This window comes from Equus caballus, chromosome 6 (genome assembly GCF_041296265.1).
Source record: "Equus caballus isolate H_3958 breed thoroughbred chromosome 6, TB-T2T, whole genome shotgun sequence".
NCBI lineage: Eukaryota > Metazoa > Chordata > Mammalia > Perissodactyla > Equidae > Equus > Equus caballus.
This window is the reverse complement of record NC_091689.1, coordinates 98,776,488-98,803,848: the sequence shown is the minus strand read 5'-3', so window position 1 is coordinate 98,803,848 and position 27,361 is coordinate 98,776,488. Positions and strand designations below refer to the sequence as shown.

At 45.1% G+C, this 27,361-nt stretch overlaps 1 protein-coding gene and 1 long non-coding RNA gene across 5 annotated transcripts in view; one reads left to right on the top strand and one right to left on the bottom strand.

The window, feature by feature from the left end:
* On the bottom strand, positions 1-27,361 carry LOC102151112 (uncharacterized). The gene is made up of 3 exons (XR_291083.4): positions 27,057-27,361; positions 26,728-26,850; positions 1-370 (listed from the first exon to the last, which is right to left on the bottom strand). It is a non-coding gene; the product is annotated as an uncharacterized lncRNA (long non-coding RNA).
* The window catches only part of TSPAN8 (tetraspanin 8), a 52,853-nt gene continuing 30,325 nt past the window's right edge, over positions 4,834-27,361 (top strand). For 2 of the 4 annotated variants that reach the window (XM_005613867.4, XM_070270337.1), the window contains exon 1: positions 4,862-5,025. The gene's annotated coding sequence lies outside the window, so the exon portion shown is untranslated. Of the gene's footprint in view, positions 5,026-26,975; positions 27,127-27,361 lie in introns of all 4 variants that reach the window. The other 2 variants (XM_070270336.1, XM_070270338.1) reach the window with 2 other exon arrangements.

Below are 27,361 nucleotides of genomic sequence, written 5' to 3'. Positions count from 1 at the left end.
TTTTGTGAAATGAGAAAATTATGTGAAATTCAAATGTCAGCAACCACGGATAAGTTTCTACCCGAACACGGCCATGCTCGCTCATTTTCGTATCGTCCCTGATCGTCCCTGGCTGCTTCTGCACAGTGATGGCAGAGTTGAGCAGCTTTGACAAAGGCCGGCGAAGCCTAAGGAATCATTCTCGGGCCCTTTACAGGAAAAGTCTGTTGAATCTGGATCTGGTCTCTCATCCGCATCCACGAGGCGAGCGGTCTGGACACCCTGGGAAGCTCCCCACCTCCGTGCCTGTTGATGCTGGACAGCCGGCTCACCCGTGCCTGCGCTCTGAGCTGTCCAGGGGGGCTGGTGACGGCTGTGTGTCGCCAGGGCCCTGCATGGGAATAATGAGATGGAAATAGGAGGAGACATCACTGCAAGTTAACATTGTTAGCTCTATAATATAATTTTTCTGCCCTGAATACATTTCAGTAACTGAGTTTAAAAACCATTATGGGTACAGAACAGAGCAAGACAAACAAATGTTGTTCCTTTCCATTTGGAAAATGTGAACAAATGAAGGCCCAGAGAAACTAAATAAGCTTCGCGACCTCGCAGCTACTGATGGAAACGCACGTCCCGAGACCTCATTGCAGGATGCTGCTGCTCGTCAGGGAAGCTGCACACGGACGACGCTGTGAGCACTACCCTCGCAGACGTCAGACTGGGGCTCTTCCTTCTACTCACTTCCCTGGAAAAGCCAGGTCAGGGCATCTGGCTGACTGAATCAGGCCTGGTCTACCCGCCCTCCTCATTAGCAGGTGGGGACACTGGTAGGGTCTTGCTGGAAGTTTCCCCAGTCCTTCACCAGAGAGGATGGGACGCTATTGGTGCTGAGGGCATCTGTGGGCTCTGGACTCTCCTCCCACTGTGGATCAGAGATGCAAATACTGATGTTTTATATAGATTCTTCCAGGGACAAGACCCCCTTACAACACAGGATGTGCTGAGTGGTGACCCTGTGATCCCGGGCGTGTGCATACGCTGCTGCCAGCGCTTTGCAGTGTGAGCTGAAGTTAGGGGCTTTGACACAGGTTTTTGCGCTGCTAGGTTTTTGTAACTGTAACCACATCTCCTGGAGGTGGTGAGTTTCTACTCTTCTGAATACGTGGCCCCAACAAAGAGGCACGTGTTTGCAAAGTTGCATCCTGGGCAACTCCAAAGGAACATACTGCTTCAGAGAACAGTGCAAAGCTTACGACCTGAGCTAGTCTGTCTTTCTATACGGAAACCCACAGAAAGAAGAGGATCAGATGTGAGAAATTAGAATTAAAGAATTAGCGCTATGCATCCAAAATGTGTGTAAATGCAGTGTCAGCATTTCCTTTAATTGATTTCCAGGATTATGGACTTCTCTCTTCTGACGTCTCTGCCCACCCGGTCGTTGCACCCCGTCTCCTGCTGCGAGTCGCTGCCACTGCTCAGGCTCTTCTCCTGAGAGCCGGTCCTTGGGGGACAGCCTTCTGGATGTTTCTACCTCAACTTCAATGCACCCATAACTGAGCTCGTCTCTCCTCCAAGTCTGTTTCTTCTTACTTTTTTTCTGCTTCAATGAATGATATCAAATCTCCCCAGTAACTTAAAATAGAAACTTTGTTATAAGTCACCTGAGGGTCATTGGTCTCTAACAGCCCTACATCTGAGTTCTGTCAACTCAACGTCCTTCACCTTGTGGTGTGTATGTGTGTGTGTGCATGCGCACATGTGCGTATGCATGTGCATATGTGTGTGTATGTGTGTGTGTGCATGTGTGTGTGCATGAATCAAATACAATTTTCAACACATGTTCATTTCATATCTGTGTGAGCATCATGACTTTATCTTTTAAAAAAATCCTTTAACTGTGCCCAAAACTTGTCTAATGATGATTTTGGACATTTTGAAATATTTTATGTGATGGTCTGAATAAGACACTCTAGAGATGAAACTGTGCCTCCTATGGGACGTCAGATCATCTTTCAAGATTAATAAAACACATCAGTGCTTCGGGGCCAAGCTCAAAACCTTTTGTCTAATGGGAGGCCTGACTTCGGGATCTCTGCTAAAACGTGCACAGCTCTTCCAACAGCTCATCTCCTCCCATGAGGCAGAGAACAAAGACAATTTTTATGTACGTAGAGAATCATGTGGGGCCCTTATGGGGCTGTGGCATGTGGAATCAGAGATGTGAGAATGGCCTCGGGGATATTGGAAGGAAGACTTGGCAGAGTGATAAAGGAAGGAACACTATATCTTGAACGCCCTTTCAGTCTTTATCAGACTATAGCTACTGCGAAGGTCATTTAACCATGAAGGAATCCACCTTGACTGGATCCACTGACTTCAGGAAAGTGACAAAATATAAATTAGGAAAAGCTACTAAAGGAAAGCAGGCCAGTTTAGGACTGGCCGTACAGAAAACTCTAATCTGGACTCAGCGACGACGCGGAGTCTGAGTCTGAGTTCGGGTGTGCCTCATTCATGGCAAGCGTTGTCAAGAAAGATGAGTTTATGGGGTCAGGTGTCACCGAGTGAGACCTTAACTTGTGTTGCTTTCATGAGAAGATCCAAGTCATTTGCAATCAGCACATTAATTGTAGGCGAATGTATGTGGTTAAAGCCACTTGGAAACAACAGGGTTCCTTAATTAAATTAAACTTCTGCCTCCTTACTTTTTGATTACATTGCTCATTGGCCTCACAGAACAAATGTAAAATCCCTAATTATCAGCATATGAACTAGTGAGGCTTTGTCATAATACACAAATCCAGATGAAGAACAATTCAAGGGAAGAAGAGGGAAAGGATGCTGAATTTCTCATGAGATTTTCTCTATGTTTTGTAAAATTTTCTGTTTCCCTCTTGTTTACAGATGTCACTACTGATGCTTATTGTTTGAGTGACTATTAGGATGTATTGCGAGTGACGGTAGGTTTTTATAGGCTGGCTACCACGCGTATAAGTTCAACAGCTACAGCAATAACAAGGATGATCGGTTGCTGAGCTTACAAGGGCCAGTCTGTGCCAAGCACTCGTTGTGTGAACTCCGAGCACGTCCACTTGCGAGAGAAGGAGGAGACCTTTCCTCTCACCGACAGTTACTTCCCCCTGAATCTTTCTGCGGTCGGCTCCTCATTTCTCGCATCAGCTGCAACACGACCTCTGAAGACGCTCTGACCATCGTGCTGTCCTTGACCTCTTGTCCATGTCCTTGCGGCCTCACCCTGGTTGAGAGCGCACGTCGTGGCAGATGCTGATTTCTTGGTGTGTTTGCTCTGCGTCCACGCCCTGCAGGATCGCCGGCTCCTCCAGGGCTGTGACTGTTCTCTCTGTTGGCTGTCACATTCCCAGCAGCTGGCACTTTACAGACACTTAAAAATGTTTGTTGAGTAGACAAAGAAACAAAGTTCCCTGAGCTGGTGAGAAGCAGATTCTTACTTTCAACCTCAGGACTCTGTGAATAGAAGCCCCTCTTTGCTGTGAGCGTGTGGCTTGTGCTGCTTCTCTCCAGATGGCTCATCGTCTCCCTTTTTTGCCCCTTTCCTTCACAGCCTCTCTGATGGGGCCTTCTTGTCTGCCTTGAAAACTCAGCTGCCTTGTGTTACTGTTTCAGAAGAAAAGTCATGAACCTCTCATTCTTGAAGACAATGCGTGATTCTGATGTCAGCAGACGCTGTGTTTCACCTGCTGCCTGTCAGCTTACTGGGGACCTGCTCCTCCTGGGAGCTGCGCTGTGCAAGGGACTGCGCGATGGAAATGCTGACGGGAAACCACTCCGAGGATGCCAAGCAGCTATGGGAAGTGGGAGATGGATTTTAGTTAAGAGAGAAAAGGGATAAGAAGAGAGATGTAGACAACTCAGAAGGCAGTTTTTGGTTGTGCTTTGTTGCTTTCACATTAGGTTAAAATATTACAGCAGGTTTGATAAAAGGAAGCACTGAGTTTTGTGCCAAAACAAGCAGAAATTTGGTGACAATGAGAAAGTTGCTGGATCGGGGAACAGTTGTTTCATTGGTAAAAGATGATTGTTTTTCAAAATCCTACCCTCTTCTCTCTCTAGAAATTCCTTGGGAAAAAAGAAAAATCACAACATTTATTAATTCTTTCATTCACTCAATATTTGCTAATACAGTGCACGGTATGAGAGACACAAAGTTGAAGAAATACAGACCCTGGTCGCTTGCGTGCTAGTAGAGAGAAAATATAAGTCGATAACTGATTCTAATAGGGAATGCCTAAATTGAGTTATGGGGGAAAAGTGCTATAAGAGATGAAAAGAAGTAAGAGATCTATTTAAAAAGCGTCTCATGTGAGAGATATTGTTTGAGTTAAGAATTGGACAGATCTGACGGTGTCAGTGAAGTTGTTGATAAGGGGAGAGTATTTGGGACACAGAAAATGGAAGGAAAAAAGGATAGAGCTGGTAAAAACAAGATAAAGGCAAAAAAGTCCATATTGCTTGCCATGTACGGTAGACATCGAGAAGTCTTAAGAATTAAGATTAGAAGGAGCGATTGGGATACTGGTGTTGAAGGGCCTTGAATGCTATGCTAAGGAATTTATATTTGTTTAGGAAGTAGAGGACAACTAAGGGTATTTTTGTTAAACACAAGGAGCTCCTTAAATTGAATGCTTATTCTGACCGTCCACAATGAACTGGAGGGGTGAAAGATTATGCTGGGGGAAATTCTCCATGGGTCTCTCACCGTTCTGCATATCTTTTCAGCAAAGACAGTGAGAGCTTTTGTTTCAGATATCTTTGCAAGAATATCTTTGAAAAATAGAGACCTTGTCTCCCTTGTGACAGAGAGAAGATTTTAAAGGGATCCCATATCAACAACTGCACTGACTTCACTCCTCTAAGAGCTTGGCGTTCCCTAAACTCTGAGTCCCTCAGAGCAGGACAAGCTCACCGTGCACTCAGCATCCTCCTGGCTGCAGGCATCCCTCCCATGGTCTTGGGGACAAAAAGAAGTGATAGCAGCATGAAGCTCACAGAGCTTGCTGAGCCGTGAGTATAGAGACACTCATCTCTGACTCAGGAGTCTCATGTCTTCTGACAGCAACCGTGAAGCCGTGGCAGGCAACGTGTTGGTTTGGAAGTGGGTAATGATGAGGATTTTTAGGCTGCTTAATTTTAAAACAGTTTATGATGAGGATTTTTAGGCTGGTTACTTTTAAAACTGCAGATGAGAATCAGGCTCCGAGGAGTGGAATTTGCTGGCCCTTTGATCAGAGACAATTGCATTTGTGAAGGAAATCTCCATGCCTCCCTCTCTGCGCCAGGAGGAAGGGGGGATGGCCTTATCTCTGGAAACTCTTAATGGGGAAGGCAAGAACTTAAGTTGTTTACTGTCTGGCAACCTCATGTAACTGACCCCCCACCCCAAAATCCTCCTTTGTCTTTAGTTGAAGATAATATTTGAGCGGTGACTTCTGCCATTTACTCAATCCGGTTTGATTCTTATCTAAAAGTTGTGGGACCGCCCAATGGCCGGACCCTACCTGCACTGGTACCATTTTAACTTTTTTTTCCTTTGTTTTGTAAAGAGATGACTCACATACCTATGCCTTAAATTTAGCCCTAACCCTCAACTCGGGGCAGCAGCAGGAGCTCTGACTGCCTGTGGGTCCTGTCCCCACGCACCAGCTCTGCCTCCCCATGGGTCCTGTCCCCATGTCAGTGGGGGCAGCAGCAGCTGCTCTGCCTACCCGTGGGTCCTGTCCCCATGCCAGCGGGGGCAGCAGAAGAAGTGGCAGCAGAAGCTCTGACTGCCCATGGGTCCTGTCCCCATGTCAGTGGGGGCAGCAGCAGCTGCTCTGCCTACCCGTGGGTCCTGTCCCCATGTCAGCGGGGGCAGCAGAAGCAGCAGCAGCAGGAGCTCTGACTGCCCATGGGTCCTGTCCCCATGCTATTCCACACTATTCTCTAAATAAAAGAGCACTACTGCCAGATCTTAAGAGTCTAAGAAATCTTTCTTTCGACTCCTCGGCTCACCGACCCCGCATCATTTCTGGTGGCCCGTACAGGGACTTGCTTCATGGGATCTTCCGTATGGGGAACTCCCGTACGGGGACTTGCTTCATTGGCTTGTGAGCTCGAGTTCTGGTAAGTGCCCTTTTTCCTTTCCTTGTGCCTTTCTCTTTTTTGAGGATGGATCTAAATTCACTTCTCCATCGGGAACTTTCTTGGATGGCTGTATGAATCCACGTTTGCTGCCCATGACTACTCTATGGGGCAAATTGTGGCATTCAGCTTGAAGAGAATCAGTACCTTAAGCCTCGGGGTGATGGAGAATGAATTAATCCATTCCTTCCTGACTCTATCTCTAATAGACAAATTTTATGTGGGCGCGGGTCGGCCACTTAAGTCATTAGGACGGCCGCCAATCTCCAAGACTCCCGTGAGAGGTTTCTTTTCCTAAGGCTGGATTGGGATCCCTCCTTTTGGCACCTGACCACTCTTCGAACTGCGGGAAGGTCCCAATCGGGACTCCAGTTCAAGGAAAGTACCAAACTCTAACCTTTGGTGGAGTATGGGAACCCCTTCTTGGGAGAATGGCTCCAGGCTGCAATTGGGTAGAATGTCCCCCAGACTGGCGGAAAATTCCTCACTGTCTTTTTCTCTATCCTTTTATCCTGGGGACCATTCACCAGGCACCTATTCCTGCCAGGCAGAATAGGGAAGATGTTCAAGGGATGCCCCCATCATCCCTTGCTACAGGAACCCCAATGAGGGGATTTTCAAGGTAATGGCTCCTTTTCTCTCAGGGACCATTCACCAGGCCTATGCTGCCAGGCAGAATAGGAAAGATGTCCACCAGGCACCTGTTACTGCCAGGCATAACAGGGAAGGTATACAAGGGATGCAATGCTGGGGGACACCCCCATCACCCCTTGCTATAGGAACCCCACAGTAGGAACGACGGGTAGGACGCTGCCCTAGGTTCAGGGGGGATTTTTCACGGTAATGGACCCGTTTCTTTTGTCTCTCTTAAGAGTTACAATGGCCATTTTCGTCTCCGTTTGAGCTTTGCAACTGGGAAACAAAGAAATCTTTAAAGAGTAAAAGGCTCCACCCCTGGGAGCCCCAACTTTGGGTTTCTGGGCCTGATCACCCCAGCAACCCTAAGTGGGGGTGCCCTCTCTTGACTGTTGACTCATTGAGTATTTTAGTCACCTACTGAGTCGGCTATGAGGGTAGGAGACCTGTGATTCATTCTGTGAACTGTCGTGCTAGGGTAGTGTGTCCCAGCACAGGAACTGTTGTGTGACTCTTATCTTGATAACCCTCTGGAAGAGGCCAGGAGGGCGAGGTCTGATCTCTTCTTTTCCTTTCTCTGTCTGTCTTGTTCATCACCTCCTTTGTTGTCACCAAGTCAGGTTAAAGTTCAGGCTGGACCTGACCAGAACCTGGACCGTTTGTAAAATCGAAAAAAACTTGAAAGCCTTTTGCCAGGGATTTAACTCTCAACCTGGGCACTGGGAGTGCCTTCAGCCAGTTCCAGGCCTTTTTCTCCTGCTTCCCTGCCTCAACTGTGTTGGGTTGGAGACAAAGTGCCCAGACTGAGCGGGACTTGACTAAATCTTATAACTATGTCGACACCCGCAATCGGCCTCTGCACCCTTTCTCCAGCTGCTGTCAGTCAGACACTGGCTTTACCGCCACAGGGAAGGCCCCTGAGCATCCCCGGAGGCCCACCCTGCGGATGCATTCTAACTCCATCTGGGAGAAAACTTGAGGGGTTTCTCTGTGCTTTTGTGATGCAGCTGGACAGGTAGATCAAACTGGAATGTAATTTGCGTTACGATCCAGTTTCTGGGAAATCAAGAGCAACTGTCTTTAGAAAATCCTTGCAAGACTGGAAATACAGCTCTAGAGGCAGTTCGGACTCCACCTAGTTCCTTTATCACGAAAAGGATGATCATCTCCCCTCTCCAGGAACTATTATCTAAGCCCATCACTAATTCCTAAGACTGAAGCAAAAAAAAAAAAAAAAAAGGAAAAAAGAGAGGAGGGGAAAGGCAAAACGGCCATAAGCGTGCCCTTGCAAAACAATCTAGCATCTTGAGTATCTTCTCCACAAATATTGGTTAAAAAAAACAATAGCTGTAACAATAGCTGTGCAGTCTCTGTGTATGTGTGTCTATGTGTACGTTGTATGTGTGATATTTTACCTCCGGATGGTATTACCAAAATTAAGAGCTCTGTTTAATTGGCTTAAAGTAAGTGCTTACATAAATTCTAAATGTAGTAGAAATTAATCCAATGCCTTTCAAGTTAACGTGATGTGAATTAACCTTTGGTAAATGAAAGCTTGTTTAAGTTTGTTGGTTTGATTGAAAAGGCATGCCCTCAAGAGTTGTTGGTATTCGCATATGATGCAGGCATACAGCCTGGGTTTACTAGTCAAATAAGTTCATGTTGTCTGTTAAATTCGTCAGTAAAATAATAGCTTTAAATGATGACCAGTTTTGTCTAATGTCTCACAACGTTTTCGTAGGCAATCTGAACATAATTGTTGGAAACAAATGGTTTAAATAGATAAAAGTGGGTACAATAACTGTTTTATGGTCTGTATACTTGGAAAAAAAAAACAGCTTCGAAATTTTTTGGTAACAATCTTGAGTTTTTTTAAATGATAAAAACCTGAGTATCTGGGTCGTTTTTGGATTGAATAGAAGACTGAAACATTATTGCTAAACGTACCTAAGTTATTTACTTTTGGCTTCTTATTGTAAAGAGGCTAAAAGCATTTGGGTCTGTTAAAAGCGTGCCTTGTGTTTTATTGTGAAGCGGCATGTTTCTGAAATTATGAAGTGTTTAGAATGCTGATATAAAAGACAATTGGTAATTACTTACCTTTTTAGTGTTTACTAGTGTCTGTTAAGGGTTAAAAGTTATTAACTTATATAATTAAAGCTACTGGGAATTAATAAGGAAAACAGCTCTGTATTCAAGGAAAGTTAAAATGTATGTTTTCAGTAAAGAGGGTATAAAGAATGGAAGTATTTTTGTTTGATGGGTTAAGAAAGATAAATTTGTCCTAAAGTACTAGAAAGGAAAAAAGAAAGACTTTGGGACAAATTCTGAAGGCAAAAAGAAAGTTGTGGAAGGTTTGTGAAGGAGAAATTCTGAAAGGAGTTTTATGCCTGGTCAAGTAGACTAAAGTAAATCCAATTAAGTGAATGAGTTTTAATGTTAAAAATAAGCTGGTACAGGAATTAAAATTTGGTTTTCTCTCAAAGGATAATTTTCCTGAACTTTTGGCCTGCTCTAACTCTACCTAAAGGACAAAAATCTATGTTTTGTTAAAACAATTTCTTATATTCAGAAACAAAGAGATCTCTTCTAAAATTTTTTGACTGTGTTGTTTGCTCTTGACTGTCTCTGTTGTCACTTTGAATGGATACCTGAGCATTGTTTAACAGTGAGCGTTGTTTCCTATTTGAACAAGTATTTTAAAAACTTTTGATATTTTTGACAAGCTTCTGCCTCAAAAATATTCAAATCCTGAATGAAGGAAGGCTTTCTTTTAACCTGGTAGGAGGAGGAGAATTTCTCTGGGGATTTTCAGAGAGCCCCTGGGACTTCACAGAGAGATTTGCTCTATCTTCCTATAAGGTGGAAGATTCTAAACTAATTAGGCTTATTTTGTTAAACTACATGGGAAGCATTGTCAAATAAGCGATGATAAACTTTCTTAGGTAGTATTATGTGGGTAAATGTTATTGATATATGTGTCTTAACATTATATAGCATTCCTAAAATTCTGATCTGTGCTGGTTATCAGTCATAATTCTATTTATTATCTTGAAGCGTTGTGCGTCACAGAAGTAGCCAAGTTTCTTTATCAATTGCCCTTTTGAGTCTTTTGTCCATTTGCAGATAGTTGCTGTTTTACTCTGATACTTTTTGCTTTTGCAAATATGTTTCATCTTCAGAGAAAATTCCTGGAAAGGATTCTGACACAAAGGTTCTAAACTACAGGGTTCTGATAAACTTTCAGATTATAGAACTGAACTGGGTAAGAAATTACAGAATTCTAACAGAAACTGAGCTCATAGATCTGCTAACGGAAGATTAAACTCAATAATTGATTATACAGGACTGTGTGAAGTGATGAGGATGATTATAATTTTTTATGACTTCTATTTGAAATATTGCTGAGTTTTGATGTTTTGTTTTCTCAGATTTAAGGAAATCTTTTCTCTTATGCTAACTATGACTTATAGCAATTTGGTGAAATTATACCTTTATGAGCAAAACTAAAACATTTATCTTTTTCTCCCTACCTGATCCCTCCAGAATTTAGAAACTCTTTGTGAGTGAGCATGGTTATTTCGTGGCAATATAGTTATTTGCATAAGTTCAACAAGAAGCTATTCTCCTTATAACAGGACACATTGGTTATATTACCAAGGCTTTGACTGGAATGTCATATTTGAAACATACAGGCTCAGATATGACAAGACAGCTTTTCAGGAACAAAGATTGGACTTTCTGGAATACAGCCACTTGGAATCATGGGCCTGGTACCTTGTTTACAGAGATTCTGGCAATCTTACCCGGTAAGTAAGGAAGCTTGCTTATCTGGCAGGTGCAAGGAACCTCAGAATATTTTGGAGGACCTTGAGGAGAGAGGAGTCCACCCAAACCTGTAGGTACTGCAGGCAAAATCTGATGGCAAGTCCTTGGCTTGGCTTTTCTGGCCTCGAGAGGCCTTTACAGTTCAATCTGAGATTCCTCATAAAAATTCCAGCAAAGCAGATTTAAAAAGCCTGTATAATCAATTGCTATTCTTGCTGCACTTATGTAAATAATTGGACCAAGTTTTATTGAAACTACACTTGTTTTGCAAACCGGTTTATCTTAATTTGACTATCTTTCATAAAAATGAGGCGATTTTAGAGAGAAAAAAATTATGTTTCAGTAAACGCTATAGTAGGCATTTATGGATATTAGATTCTAGCTCTTCTCTTTTACAAGGTTTATCTATTACTAATCATAATGTCTCCTTGTGGCCATCCATCTCTGATACCTGGGATTTCCCTGGCCACAATCAAACCTTTCCCTTCAACACTACTGCCCAAATACTAACTAGATTTGCCTTGTCACAGGTGGATCATAAACAAAAAGTTCCAAAGCTAAAGTCCCCAACTTCTCGATATATACAGGATGGACTATATCAAATTTGGGACGAATATATTTGGCTCACCCCTACTAGTGGTCAACTCAGTCAAAAGGCCGCTCTATGTTGGGAACAAACCAATCACACCCATGATACATGGCCTAATAGCACCCGACCTATGGGAAAAATTCCCCGTTATATGTGTTCCCATATCATAGCCTTAAGAAATACTGATTGATTTGGGACTGACTGGGATAGATGGCCCAGTGTACGTTGGTTAGCCCCTAATGGCACTCGGTGGCTATGTGGCTCCAACTTATGGCCTTGGCTGCCACCTGGATGGATTGGACGATGCACCCTAGGCTTCGTCTGGATGCAAGGTAAAACTACATTTACTATATCTCCTCCTGCTAACCTACCCAACCTGCAACAGCGCTGGACCTGCTCTGTCTTCCACTGGTATGACCACGTTGCCTCAATTTTCCTTCCCCAATTAGGAATAGAAAGTGTCATCTGGCACATGGAAGCTCTAAACAAATTTACTATGAAAACATTAAATGATATGCAACATAGCCTTTCGCTGCTTGGTTTAGAAGTGTCCCAAATGCGTAAGGCAGTCCTCCAAAACCAAATGGCACTGGATGTCTTCACAGCAGCACAGGGGAGCACTTGTGCCATTATAAAAACTGAATGTTGTGTTTATATTCCTGACTACCATCAAAATATCTCTGGCTTCCTATCTGATATGAACCATCAAATTAAGTCCATGTCTGACCCTACCCTATCTCTAAATGATTGGTTGAACTCTTGGTCAAGTCCAGGTTTCTGGACTACTACCAAAATCTTATTCATTGGGTTAATCATCTTACTTGTATTTCTTATTATAATTTGTTGTCTATTTCGTTGTTTGTCTTCCACATGTCAACAAAGTTTCACCTCCTGGACCACCTCTCATCAAATGATTCTCTCATCGCCAGAGGATCTGTACACCTTGTCAGCCTTGAACGCCATGGGCGCAGCCTTCCGGTCCGCTGAGCCTCCTACCTGTACCCATAGCCCCATTTAGGGACAGCTCTACGACCTTGTACAGCCGGAAGTAGTTACAGAAGACTGACCATCGTCCATATCCCCAAAAGATTTTGGGGCCAAATGGGTTCAGGGGGGGTTTATGATGAGGATTTTTAGGCTGCTTAATTTTAAAACAGTTTATGATGAGGATTTTTAGGCTGGTTACTTTTAAAACTGCAGATGAGAATCAGGCTCCGAGGAGTGGAATTTGCTGGCCCTTTGATCAGAGACAATTGCATTTGTGAAGGAAATCTCCATGCCTCCCTCTCTGCGCCAGGAGGAAGGGGGGATGGCCTTATCTCTGGAAACTCTTAATGGGGAAGGCAAGAACTTAAGTTGTTTACTGTCTGGCAACCTCATGTAACTGACCCCCCACCCCAAAATCCTCCTTTGTCTTTAGTTGAAGATAATATTTGAGCGGTGACTTCTGCCATTTACTCAATCCGGTTTGATTCTTATCTAAAAGTTGTGGGACCGCCCAATGGCCGGACCCTACCTGCACTGGTACCATTTTAACTTTTTTTTCCTTTGTTTTGTAAAGAGATGACTCACATACCTATGCCTTAAATTTAGCCCTAACCCTCAACTCGGGGCAGCAGCAGGAGCTCTGACTGCCCGTGGGTCCAGTCCCCACACACCAGCTCTGCCTCCCCATGGGTCCTGTCCCCATGTCAGCGGGGGCAGCAGCAGCTGCTCTGCCTGCCCGTGGGTCCTGTCCCCATGCCAGCGGGGGCAGCAGAAGAAGCGGCAACAGAAGCTCTGACTGCCCATGGGTCCTGTCCCCATGCTATTCCACACTATTCTCTAAATAAAAGAGCACTACTGCCAGATCTTAAGAGTCTAAGAAATCTTTCTTTCGACTCCTCGGCTCACCGACCCCGCATCAGGTAACATCTCAGAGCCTTCACAGTGTGTGACAGACTGAAACTTTGAAGTCCCAGGAGACAGTTCATATAGGAATTGAATGGTGCACAATGAGGTATTGGCTGTGGACATGAGGCTAGAATTTTCCACAGATAGAATTAACAAAAGGTGTTGTAAACTGGGAAAAGAATTAGCCAAGAATGTTGGTTTTTGAACCTTAGTTTTCAGTGAGATGATGGTGGTCTCATTAAAAACAAATGGGATTAAGAGAGTGAAAAGACGAGCCACAGAGTGGGAGGAAATATTTGTAAAACACGTATCTGATGAAAGACTGTCTCCAAAAACTCGCAATAAGAAAACGAACAACCCAACTGAAAAAAACGGGCAAAAGATCTGAAAAAGGCCTCATGAAGGAAAATATACAGATGGCACATAAGCATATGAAAAAGATTCGAATCATATGTCGTTAGGGAATTGTACATTAAGGCGACAATGAGATACTGATACACACCTGTTGGAATGGCCAAAACCCAGAGCCGACAGCACCTCACGCTGGCAAGGCTGTGGAGCAGCGGGAGCTGTCGCTCGTTTCTGGCGGGTGTAAGGTGGTGCAGCCACGTTGGAAGACGCTTTGGCAGTTTCTTACAACACAAAACTTATTTACACCACGTGATTCAGCAATCATGCTCCTTGGCATTTTCCCAAATGAGTCGAAACCTTGTCCATACAAAAACTTGTACGTGAATGTTTATAGCAGCTTTATTCATTTTGCCAAAATTTGGAAGCAATCAAGATGGCCTCGTAGGTGAATGGATAAACAAACTGTGGTACATCCAGACTGTGGAATATTTCTCAGTGTTGAAAAGAAATAAATTATTGAGCCATGAGAAGACATGGAGGAAACTAAGTGTGTATTACCAAGTGAAGGAAGCCAACCTGAGGAGAGAACTCTGAACTGTTTTTACTGCCAGCACTTCTGACACCAAGTGTTGGGTTTTTTCCCCAACACCAGCCAATTCTCCAGCTTTCCAGACATCAACTGTGTGTCCTACAATTCTGTTCAGTTCTGACACTCACTACTCAGAGTCAGCACAGACCCCACAGGTGAAGGACTCAGTCCCACAAGACTGCCCCCTGCCCCCACTTCAAACGCCAGTCACAAGTCCCAGGCTGTCGCACATACTTCTGACAGACGGGCTATAAATTCGGGGGTTCCCACTCTCCTGTCTCAGGTTTGATAACTTGCTAGAGTGACTCACAGAACTCAGGAAAGAGCTTTACTTACAATTACTGGTTTACTATAAGGCTTCAGCTCAGGAACAGCCACATGGAAGAGACGCAGAGAAGCTGCGTGGAGGGGAAGGTGGGAGGAGGGGAAGGCGTGAGGGGTGCTGTTCCACGTCCCTTCCAGGCCTGCCACCCTTCCCGCACCTTGGTGTGGTCACCAACTCAGAAGCTCTCTGAACAGCACCATGTAGGGGTTTTTCTGGAGGTTTCATTACATGGGCAGGATGGATTAAATCATCACCCATTGATGATTAACTCACCTCCAGCCTCTCTTCCCTCCTGGTAGTTTAGGACAGGGCTGAAATTTGCAATCCTGCCTTGGTCTCTCTAACAACCAGCCAGCATCCTGAAGCTATTTTGGGGCTCCCAGCCACCAGCCATCTCATTAACACACAAAAGACACTATTATCCTCCGGAGATCCTAAGGGTCCTAGGAGCTGTCTGCCAGGAATAGGGGACAAAGGCCAAATTTGTATTTCTCATTATGCCACAGGCATACACTGTATGATTCCAGATCTATGGCATTTTGAAAAAAAGCCAAACTATGGAGACAATAGAAGGATCAGTGGCTGCCAGGAGCTGGGGAAGGGAGAGGGAGAGAGCGATGCGTCAGCAGGGCACAGGAGGTTTTAGGGCAATGAAACTATTCTGCGACGGTGTGGTGGTGGGCACTTCTCATTATTCACTTGTCAATACCCGCAGAACGTACAACACGGAGTGAACCCTGCTGTGAGTTATGGACTCCAGTAATTAATAATGGATTAGCGTTAGCACAGCAATTGGAACAAACATGTCGTGCTAAAGCAAGATGCTGCTAACGGGCGAACAGAGGTGGGGGCAGGGAGGGAGTTCGCGGGAACTCTGTACTCTGCTCAGTTTTTCTGTAAACTTACAACTGTTCTACAAGTGAAGTCTATTAGTCAAGAAAGTAATACGTAGTAGAGGAAGGAGATGGTGGTTGTCTGGAGGAACAATCAGTTTAGTCTGACAGTCTTGAGTTTGAGGTCCTCAGGTACACAGAGACACCAGAATGGTACAAAAGGAACCAAACAGTCGAAGGGAAAAGTGACTCGCGTAGAAGGACAGCACGACGCTGGTGAAACAACAACTCGATTGAGAACAGCACTTTGCCCCGGTGGTGGGAAGGGAGGGGACACCCGCTCTCAGCTGCTGCTTGTACGAGCATCCTCCAGGAACCAGCCTCCTGCGTTTGCCGTCTTCATTAGCTTCCAGCTTCGGCAGAACCCACTTTCTTTTTTTCCTCCTGGAGAATCATCTAACATGTACCAAACTGGTCCTTATACTCTGACAAAAAATTAAAAATGAAGGTTTGGAGCTAAGCCCCCCTGTCCTAGATGGGGCTCCTGGAACAGCGTTCTCTTATACTAACCTGCCTGCTCGAATCATATCCTGAGACAGTTACGCTCATTTTCCCTGTCCTGAAAACTTGGCTGCGTGTGGGGCTGGGCGTCTGAGCAGGGCCTCCCCTTTATATCTCTGGGCTCTGTCTCCCACAGCCAGCACAGAGCTCAGAGCTCGCTGGTTCCCCTCTGAAGTGACCGACAGCAGATACAACACCATCCCCATCCTGTCTGCTGAGACGGGTGAGCTGTCTGTCTAAGATTCTTTCTGGAACATGCGTGATATTGCTATTAAAGTTCTCACCGTAGGTTTCCTTAATTTCCCATCCAGTACTTTTAATATTGCTTGGGTCAATTAGTTCAGTTGATATGTAATCTTTCTCATTAATATCTGTTGTGTAAGGTAACAATTCCTAATTACTCAAGTGTTTGAGTGAGATTTACCTAGGAGCCTGTAGGAAGTTATCCAAAAAACCCTACACTTTTATTTTCTGTCTTATTATTACAATTTATTAAGCTGTGATCTGCATTTATGGTTTCCTACAGGCCTTCATAGAATCGTAATTCTATATGATACGACATCATAATCTTAATTGTACACGGGGTAAGAAACCTTCCCGTTTAATTTATATGGGAAGATGTTTTCACATCCCTCTGAAATTCCTGGTGGACAGTGAGCTTGGGTGGTTCCATACATATTATAGAATTTTTTTTCCTATTTCTGTAAAAATCGTCTTTGAAGATTTTATAGAGATTGCATTGAATCTGTAGATCACTTGAGGGGTATTGATCTCTTAACAAGATTACGTCTTCCAATCCACAAGCGTTGATGTCTTTCCATTTTGTGTCTGTTTAAATTCCTTCCTCACGGTTTTCTCAGTGTACAGATCTGTCACCTCTTTGTTCAGTTTATTCCCAAGTATTTTATTCTCTTTGGTGCTATCGTAAATGGGATTGTTTTCCTAATTTCTTTTTCAGATAGTTTATTGTCAGTGCGTAGAAATGCGACTGATTTTTGTATGTTGATTTTGTATCCTGCAGCTTTCTTGCATCTGTGTGTTAGTCCTAACAGGTCTTTTTTGGGAGTCTGTGGGGTTTTCTACATATAAGGTCACGTTGTTTGCAAATAGGGATAATGTGACTTCTTTTCAAATTTGGTTGACTTTTATTTCTTTTTCTTGCCTAATTTCTCTGGCTAGAATTTCCGGTACTATGTTAAACAGAGGTGGGGAGAGTGGGCACCTTGCCTTCCTCCTGGTATCACAGCAGAAGCTCTCAGATTTTCACCGCTGAGTATAATGTCAGCAAGGGGCTTTTCTTAGATGGCCTTTATTTCATTGAGGTATTTTTCTTCTATTCCTAATTTTTGAGAGTTTTTATCATGAAAGCATGTTGAATTTTGTCAAATGCCTTTTCTGGATCAATTTGAATGATCACATATTTTTATCCTTCATTCTGTTAACATGGTATTTCACATTTATTGATTTGTATATGTTGAACAATCTTTGCATCCCAGGGAGAAATCCCACTTGGTTTTGGTGTATGACACTTTTAACGTGCTGTTTGATTCAGTTTGCTAGTATTTTTTTTGAGGAAGATTAGACCTGAGCTAACATCTGCCAATCCTCCTCATTTTTTGCTGAGGAAGACAGGCCCTGTGCTAACATCCGTGCCCATCTTCCTCTACTTTATATGTGGGATTCTGCCACAGCATGGCTTGATGAGTGGTGTGTAGGTCCACACCCAGGATCCAAACCTGCAAACCCCTGCCACTGAAGCAGAGTGTGTGAACTTAGACACTACACCCTGGGCCAGCCCCTCAGTTTGCTAGTATTTTGTTGAGGATTTTTGCATCTTTATTCATTGGGCATATTGGCTTGTAGTTTTCTTTTCTTGTGGTGTCTTTGTCTAGCTTTGGCGTCAGGGTAATGCTGGCCTAATAAAATGAATTTGAAAGGATTCTCTATCTTCAATTTTTTTGGAAGAGCTTGAGAAAGACTGGCATTAATTCCTTTTTAAATATTTGGTAGAATTCACCAGTGAAGCCATCTGGTCCTGGGCTTTGCTGTGTTGGGGTGGTTTTTGGTTACTGGTTTAATCTCCATTCAAGTTATAGGAGGGGACGGTGTGCGGAGGAGAAGGTGTGCAGAGTCTTCTGTTTCCTCATTGATCTCCTCTCTGGACGTCCTGTCGTATTGAAAGTGGGGTATTTAAGTCCTACTATAATTGTCTTGCTGCCTCTCTCTCCCTTCAGTTCTGTCAATGTTGCTTTATACATTTAGGTGCTGTAATGTTGGGCGCATGTATGTTTGTAATTGTTACGTCTTCTTGGTGCATTGATCCTTTTATCATTGTGTAATGTTCTTCTTTGTCTCTTGTGACAGTTTTTGACTTAAAGTCTATTTTGCCTGATTAAGTGTAGCCACTCCTGCTCTCTTTTGGTTTCCATGCATTAAATATCTTTGTCCATACCTTTACCTTCAGCCTATGTGTGTCCTTAAATCTAAAGTGAGTTGCTTGCAGGCAGCATTTGGTTGAGTCATTTTTTATCCCTTCAGCTGCCTATGTCTTTTGATTGGGGAATTTAACCCGTTTACACTTAAAGCAATTATTGACAGGGAAAGACTTACTATCACCATTTTGTTCGTTGTTTTCTGTTTGTCTTGTAGTTCTTTTGTCTCTTTTCCTCTCTTGCTATCTGCCTTTGTGCTTTGTTGATTTGTAGTGTTGATATGCTTTGACTCCTTTCTGTTTTTATTTTGTGTAAGTTCTATAGGTATTTTTTTTGTGGTTACCTTGGAGCTTATATAAGATATCTTATTGTTGTAACAGTCTCATTTAAGTTAACAATTTAAGTTCAATTGCATATAAAAACTCTATGCTTCAACTTCTCCCCTCCTTTCACATTTTATGTTACTGTTGTCACAATTTACAAATGTTCACATTGTGTATCTTTAAACTTGTTTTTAGTTACACACTTTTTTTTTTAAAGATTGGCACCTGAGCTAACAACTGTTGCCAATTTTCATTTTTTTCTGCTTTTTCTTCTCAAATCCCCTGAGTACATAGTTGTGTATTTTAGTTGTAGGCCCTTCTAGTTGTGGCATGTGGTGCTGCCTCAGCATGGCCTGACCAGCAGTGCCATGTCCACACCCAGGATCCAAACCAGCGAAACCCTGGGCCGCCGAAGCAGAGTGTGCGAACTCAACTGCTCGGCCACGGGGCCAGCCTCTCTTCTTTTTTTTTTTCAGTTACACATATTTTTAATGCTTTCATCTTTTGCTTTTTATATTTAACTTTAAAGTAAACCCACCACCATTACAGTAATAGAGTATTCTGTGTCATCTATGTATTTGCCTTTACCAATGAAGTTTGTACATTCTTATGCCAGCATGTTACTGCTTAGTGGCCTTTTGCTTTGAGCTGAACTCCCTTCTGCATTTCTTGTGAGGCAGGCCTAGTGGTTGTGAACTCCCTCAGCTTTGTTTTCTGGGAAGTCTTTATCTCTCCTTCATTTTTAAAGAACAGTTTTGCCAGATACAGGCTTCTTGGTTGGCAGTTTTTTTCTTTCAGCACTTTGAATTTATCATCCCGCTCCCCTCTGGCCTGCAGAGTGTCTGCTGATAATCTCATGAGAATCATAACCAATTGCTTTTCTCTTGTGGCTTTTGAAATTCTCCCTTTGTCTTTGACTTTCGAGAGTTTGGTTATAACGTGTCCCATTGTGACTTTTTGGGTCCATCTTGTTTAGTGACTTTGGGGCTTCTTGGATCTGGATGTCCATTTCCTTTTTCAGATCTGGGAAGTTTTCAGCTGTTATTTCTTTGAATAAGCTTTCCAGCCCTTCTCTCTCTCTTCTTCTTCTTCTTAGACTTCCATAATACATATGGCAGCCCATAATTCCCTTACGCTTTCTTCATTTTTACATTCTTTTTTCTTTTTCTCCTCTGACTGAGTTATTTCCAGTGACTTGTCTTCGAGTTTGCTGATCTTTTCTTCTGCTTGATCTAACCTGCTGTTGAACTCCCCTGGTAAGTTTTTCAGTTCTGTTATTGCATTCTTTAGTTCTCTAATTTCTGTTTGGTATCTTTTTCATATTTTCTGTCTCAATGAAACTTCTCACTTTGTTCATGCATTGTTCTCTTGACCTCAGTCAGCATCTCTGTGAAGGTCATTTTGGATTTTCTGTGAGGTAAATCATAAACTCTTCTTCATTAGGGTTTGTTTCTGGAGATTTATCTTGTTCCTTTGTTTGGAACGTCTTTGCCTGATTCTTCATTTTCCTTGACTTTCTGTGTTAGTGTCTGTGCGTTAGACAAAGCAGGGGCCTCTCGTGGTCTTCACAGACTGACCTCGTATGGGAGATTATTTGCACCAATCAGCCTGGAAAGGGATTCTTGGGGCCTCTATCAACTTGTTCCCTCTGCAGGGAGAAGCAGGCAGCAATAGATTTGGTCAGCTCACCCTGTGTGAGCCAGGAGGGTGAGCTAGGGCATCCACAGACCCAAGTTGCCATCTCCTTTCTCCCTCAAGCTGCTAGACTGTGGTTGGAGGACCTGTCTGAGCTCCAAGACTGGCGAGGCAGAGGTTGGTCCTCTGGGAGGCCCGTCAGGAAAGCTGGAGCACTGGATGGGCAAGCCGACCCCTTCCATTCCCTGGGAGAAGCTGGGAGCCAGGAGGGCTCTTTCTGACCATGTGGCACTGCACCAGGGGAAGGGACGCGGGAGGACGGTGTCCTGAATCTCTTCACTGACTTATAAATACAGAATAAATCTGTTTTGTGGTCGCCTAGCATTCAAGAGCCTTGCACTTAGTTTCTAGACTTCTCTTAAAGTAAATTTGTTGCTTGATTGGTGTGTTTGCAGGCAGAAAGATGGTCCATGGTCTCCCACTCCAACATTTTGCTGACGTCACGTTCTGACGTACTCGGGGTTAGGGCTTCAACGTGTGAACTTGAGGCTGCACAATTCAGTGCATACGCCTGCCTACACTTCCAATGACACTTACATATACTCCATTCTCTTCTCCTTGGCTTACAACTCTCTACAGATCTGACCTGAAGAGCATCCTCTGATCTCGTCTGAGGACATGATCCCCACAGCTCTTCGTGCTGCATACACACCAGCATTTCTTCTCCAGTGTGATGTTTGTCTCACCTTAGGGCCTTTGTACCATCTGCTAGCTCTGTCTGGAATTCTCTTACTCTACATCTTAGTATGGCTTGTGCCTTCTTATCATGCAGGACTCATCTATTTATTTATTTATTACAGTGTATTAATTTTTAATAATAATAATGGATACCAATTGAGAGCTTACTTTGCATGAGGCAATATGCTAACACTTACATGCTCTATTTGGTAGAAACAGCGTGCGTAGTGGTTGAAGATACATGGTTTGGAGCTAGACTTCCTGGGTTCACATCCCAGCTGTATCACACTACGGGACCCTGGAAAAGTTGGTTAACTTTTCTGTGCCTCAATATTTTCCCCCCACAGAGACCATTTATTTTTATTCCAAACAATCTCAAACCTGCAGAAAACTTGTAAGAATGCATGAAGATTGCCCATGCATTCTGCCCTGAGCCTCCACCTGTGTCCATCACCGTGGCAGCGACGTCTTCCTGCAGTGAAGGGTCTGATCCAGGGTCGTGGATTTCACCAGGGTGCCATGTGTTTCTCCAGCCTCTTTGAATACGAAATAACTCCTCAGCCTTTCCTTAACTTTCAGGATCTTAAACTTTTGAATGATTTGGGCCAGTTCTTTTTAGCACGCCCTCAATTTGGGCTTCTTGGGCATTCCTCATGATTTGATCCGTGCAGGACTCAGTTTAGATGTCACCTCCTTAGGGGTCCCCCTAATGTGAAATGGTTTCACGCAGTTACTTTTTAGTAAAGGATCCTGTCACTTTTCTCCTCTTGGAATTTTCTTGCAAATTTAGTTGTGTATTTGTTTGTTTGCTGTCTCAAGTTGATGGAATATAAGGTCCTTAAGAGCAGTGTGGCCTTTATTTTTCTTTTGCAGTGAGGTACCCCAGCACGCACAGTGATGGTAACCTGCCCATCGCTGTGTGGGCAGCAGGAAACCATGGTGAGCACAAGCTGATGCTCTTTGTTATTATTAAAAAGTGAATTAGATAATGTACTCAGGTAACTTGCTTTTAGTCATTCGTTCAATAAATATTTATTGAGCACATTCTATATCCTGAGCCCTGCTGATGTGGCTCACAACACAGAAAATGCTCCTGATTTCCTGAAGTTTACATTCCAGAAACGAAGCAGAAATAGACAAATAAATAAGTCCATAATACAATGAAGGGAGAGGATGAGCCGTCCAGCTCTGCAGATGAAGAGGACTCCAGAAGGAGGCGAGGAGAGGGAAGGCCCTGAGCTGGGAGCACACTCGGCAAGTCCAGGGATCAGCAGGGAGTCCGTGTGGCTGGAGCCATGACAGGGAGAGTGGGTGACAGGAAGTCAGTGCGCAGACAAGGGCAGCTGGTGTGGCTTTGAGCCTCATTGTGATTGTGACGGGAACCCATTAGAGGGTTCGCAGTCCGGGAGTGATGTAATCTTTTACTGCACAAAGAGTTGCTTATGAACGATTCTTCTCAGAAAGCTCCACAGGGGATCGGTTGAGAAGCAGTGATTCTCAAGAATCTTGAAATTTCTGGCTGACGCTTCTTACCAGTCAGGCCCCGTGCTGGTAGCTAGAAGTCCTGGGACGTGTTCCCAGATGTGCACATTCCTTCCTGAGGGGCCTTGGCGCGGCCGATGTTTCTGGCTCAACGACACCTCTTCACTCTCCCGTATTCAAGAGGAGAGAGAGCAGAGCACTTAGGGGAATTCTCTGGCTCTCTGAAGTCTCGAGTTAGGAACACAGTATAAATAAATTAGTGTGCAGAATGAGTTTGAGTCCATTCCACAACTGAAAAATCAGTAAGTCCTCCTTTGGAATATTTTCTGAAGGTTTAATGATTAGTGTAGGCAAAATCAGAGGCCAGCATGACTCTGTGAAAAGCATACCATCCCACGGCTTTGTTTTACCCGTAGGCGCCTGAGTGACCCCATGAGCAACATTTAGAATGTTTCCAACTTCCTCACACGGTTGACCTATGGATGAAGCATTCAGCCAGCCTGTTAATAAGTAGAGAATTACTGGGAAGGGCAGGGAAGGACGCTTAATGCCTGAGAATAAACGAAGAAAGAAACCAGAAGAGAATTCTGGGAGAGATGGGGTATTCCATGCCCCAGGTCTGGAAAGATTGTGTTTGGATTTCATATTCTTAAAGACGTGTACTTTCATTTGATATGGGCTGAAATTAGGGTGACCCATTCACATGAGATGAGAGGGAGGAAAATGCAGCCAGGCCCTCTTGTTTTGGGAATGGCAGTTTCCACGTTAGGCCACACATTTCCTGGGATATCTCAGTGCCTTTTGTGCTCATATTCAGACAGAATCAGCTCTTCCAAGTGCTCAAGGAAAATCTAAATAGGACTGTCTGTGGTTTTAAAAGATTCAAACCAGGGTCTGAGTTCTTCTCTGCCTGAGTTTATTTGGGGTACGTTTAGTTGCTTCTTATAAAGGTGCGAAATGGAAGTTTGGGTGACTTTCTGTCATTTTACTTTCCCGGGGAACCAGAATAGCCATTTGATATGTTCCCACTGCACCAGGTTGAGCAAACTCTGATGACTCAGAGCTGGCCCCTGTGGGGTCCCGCTCAGCATCGTGAGTAAGGTGTCTGCTGATTTCTGACCACTTACGGGTAAGCCTGTGCTGAGTTCAGTGTACCCCTCTGTTGGCCACTTCTGTCTGAGGGGCCGGAGTCTGATGCGAGGCTGAGCGTCCCCACCCTGTTCTCTCTCCTTCCTCTGTCGGTGGCCCCCACTCACTCCCCTGCCTCTTATCACTGTTACCTCAGAAGCTAATCGTGCTGTCAGCTAATGTGTGTGTTGGGAGCTGACCAAACAAGGGACCCATTCAGAGAGAGCTCACGGAAAGGCAGGCTGGCATTTAAACTTGAAAAGCAAACAACCCAGGCAAATATTTGGCACAAAAATGGAGTATCCAGTGGTCTTGGGCGGGCGGCTACAACGGTCTGTTCTGTGGGCTTCATCTCCAGCTGAGCATCGTAGTCCGTATATGGACGCACAGCCTGACAGGGAGAGTAGAAAATAGGACTGACTTCTGAGAAATCAACCAGTAACATCCATAGGAATGGACCAATCGTGTTGAAGTGAGGGATTTCAGCAACATCTAAAATGCAGTGTGATCTTGGAACCAGGACTGAATAGTCATTGCAGCCTAGTGAGCGGACACTCAGTCAGTTATCACGCTCCTGGTCCGGCACAGGCTATCACAGGGGTGTGGACGGCGAGGAGACGAGGAGGCCACCTGGAGGAGAAGGGCGCTCGGGCTGTGTCACAGCCACATTCCAGGGCGGACGCTATCCCCCCTGAGTGTCGCTTCCAGGGCTTGGCTGTTGGATCCCCAGGGCGGTTCTAGGCTTCTTGGTCCGTCAGATCCTGGCAGTGCATCCAGTTACTGAGTTCACCCCAAGCAAGCATTTGTGCGCTCCAGCCTCTGTGCTGCTTTCCTAGACGGAGGGGGCTTTCTGATCGGCCACCGTCTGATGTCACATGGCTCGATGGGTGCCTTTCTCATGAGAAACTAAGACCTTGACGTCCTGGCTCCTGTGAGGTCCTCCCAGGTGAGCCCGTCCTAAGACGCAGGTCACTTCAGGACAGGAGGGCAAAGCTGAGGTTCGGGGGCGGTCAAGCTGCGGACCTGACCTGGACCCCCCAGCGGCTGGCCCCTCCCTCGGCCGCTGCGATGGCTGTGAGGACAGGAGGAGGGTAGTGAGGCCTGATGGCATCAAGGGCGTCTCTAACCACCCCGCCCAGAAACCACATCATCAGTCACTGCACCGTTTGCCTCAGTCCTTACTTATAAACACCTAACAGTGGATTTTGGCGATCTAAGTCCATTTTCTTATGCACATTTTCATATTTTTCCTTATGTGACCTACGTGGTTAGTAACTTTATGTCCAGGCACAAATCACGAATTTTTTAGAATAAACATGTCTATAGAAGAGGAAGAAGATTGGATGTCCGTTGTCCATGAACACATTGCTACTTCACAGTGACAATTCCAAGCCACACCTTGTTTTCACCCTGGAATTCATACAAGTAGATACTGTTGTTTCAAAATGCCCTGCAAAGGAAGGAGGGGGTCATTCTGACACCAGATGCCCCCCATCCCGGAGGGAGTGGGTGAAAGGTGTCAATGCACCAGGCCCACGAGCGCTCAGGGTCGGAAGCACAGAGCCTCATGTGCGATGGAAGAGCAGGGACCCCGCACTCAGGATCTGGGACTGGACGAGGGGACGAGCCGAGGCTCTGCACCTGCACGAGGGTCACAAGACTCGAGGGCGAGCAGCCCCAATTTTCCAAAAGTGAGAAAAAAGGTCTTTGCAAAACGAGAAATGCTACAGAGCGCCAGGCCTTCCTGTTCACTGCTGGTTCAGAGTGCGTGACCCCACGACCTCATGCACTTACACGCCAAAGTGCAGTCGTTGGAAGAGAAGCTGCTGCATCACTTTTCTTGCTTCGGCCGCCAGCCTTTGAGATTCGCGATGCAGTGAAAGGACCACATGGCGTGGAGGACAGTGATGACAGGAGGACACACAGAGAAAAGAGAGTATAATCTTTTCTTTGAAACACACAGTTTGGTTTTCCAGTTCCTACTCCACTGACAAATATATTGGGTGATTAGATTTGAGGACAAAAGCACAAAGAGGAAGTCATCTTCGTTTCTAGAATGCAAGCTCAGAAGATCAGGATCGGTCTCTGCGGTGTTCACTGCTGCATCCCGGGGCTCGGGGCGTGGCAGGCGTTCAACAATATTCGTGGAATGAACAGCTAATAGCAAGCTGTCTGATACGCTAATCCATTTTCTAATAATAATAAAGAGCATCTCTGTGTTTACATTGCAGCGAGAAGGTGACTTCCTCTTTATATCTTTGTTTCCAAAATCTTTGTGTCTGTTGTATAAAGTCCCTCATGAAGGCAGGGATGGTTATCTGGTTTGTAAACTGCTGAATCTCCAGCACCTAGTGGGGTGCCTAGAATACAGGAGGCATTGCACACGTTTGTTGAATGAATTATTGAGTGTATCTTGCAGAGGCAAACATGATGTTGGATCAAAATGTGAACCTCTAATCTAGGCCTGCTCCCTGGTGCCATCCCACATGGAGCTGGATTTGCTTGCTGGCCTGGAGAACCCTGTATTTTGCAGGGTGTCTGCTGGTTCTGCTCGTGTGCCTTCCTCTGCTCTGGGTACAGGGATCTGTCTGCCCCGCCTGGGCCCCTGCACTGTGTCCAAGCCTGGCCTGGCCGCCTGCTGCGGCGTTCTCACGACTGGTCAGGCTGGAGCCGGAGCCCGCTTGGCCAGCACGTGCCGTGGGCGAGTACCTCACAGAGTGGGGGCATTAGGGGAACTCTGAGATTCCTGAGATTTCTCCTCGCTCTTCCCCTCGGGTGTCACATCGTGAGCCCCTCAGTGCCTCTCCCCCGGCCCGTCTGCACTGGTCTGAGATTCATCCTGACCCTCCCAGCCCTCCCCTGTCCCACGTCTCTTCCACGACAGTTTCTCAGGGTCTAAGGGGTGACTGACTCATCTCGGGACCACAGCACAGAGCTCGAGAGAGAACACTGAGCTGGTCGCAAGGAGACCTCATTTCTGGAGAGAGCTCTGCCTCCAGTCGGCTCTGTGAGCTCGGGCCCCTCGGTCCACCCGGGCTTCACTTTCTCGGGTGTGAAATGTGAGGTTTTGTCTAGGTCAGTGTTTGTCTAAGTGCTGTAACACTGATCCAAGGACACGTCCTTCAAAAGTATCTTCTGGGGTCACGTTCATTTGGGAATTGTTGTGCATTTTGTCACCTTCTTGAATATTAGCAAGTTAAAGGTTCTGACAAGTCCTGAAATAAAGGAACGATTTCTCTTTACCTGATATTTACTTTTTTGGGGAGGGTAGCATGCTGGGGTTTCCTAACTCCACGAGGGAGTCCCTCGTTGAACCTTCTGAGGTCTTGGCTGCAACTGCACATCCGTTATCTCCACTGCCAGCTGCTGTGGGTGTAGACATAAGTGGGTCAGGATCTTGTCCTTTCAGGCATAAAAAATCAAATAGGGCAGAGACAAACACCAGTGAGCAGAGGATGACAACTGGAGACTAAGGTTTGCTCCAATTACAGTGGGCCGAGGACTGAGGAACCCAAGGTCTGCCCGGCATGGGCCCATTGGCCGAGCACAGAGGGGCGTTGGCAGTAACTCACCGGGTGGAGGAGCTTGGAAGGGATAGTCCCGGCAGGAGGAACAGAGGGCACAGAGGCCCAGAATCCCAAGGTGAGCTCTAGGCCTGCGAACTGATTCTGTGGTTACAGAGCCCGGGAGTGGGGAGAGCCGAGGGAGAAAGCTCTAAAAGATGAGTAACAGCCTGCTCGCCACGCATGTGAAGTGCCGTTCTGAGGAGTCTGAGATGTACCCTGTAGGTGACAGGAAACCACCCTTAGATTGGGTTTTAATCAGGGGGATTACATGACCAATAAGTATTTTACAAAGAGAATCATGGAACAAAGAG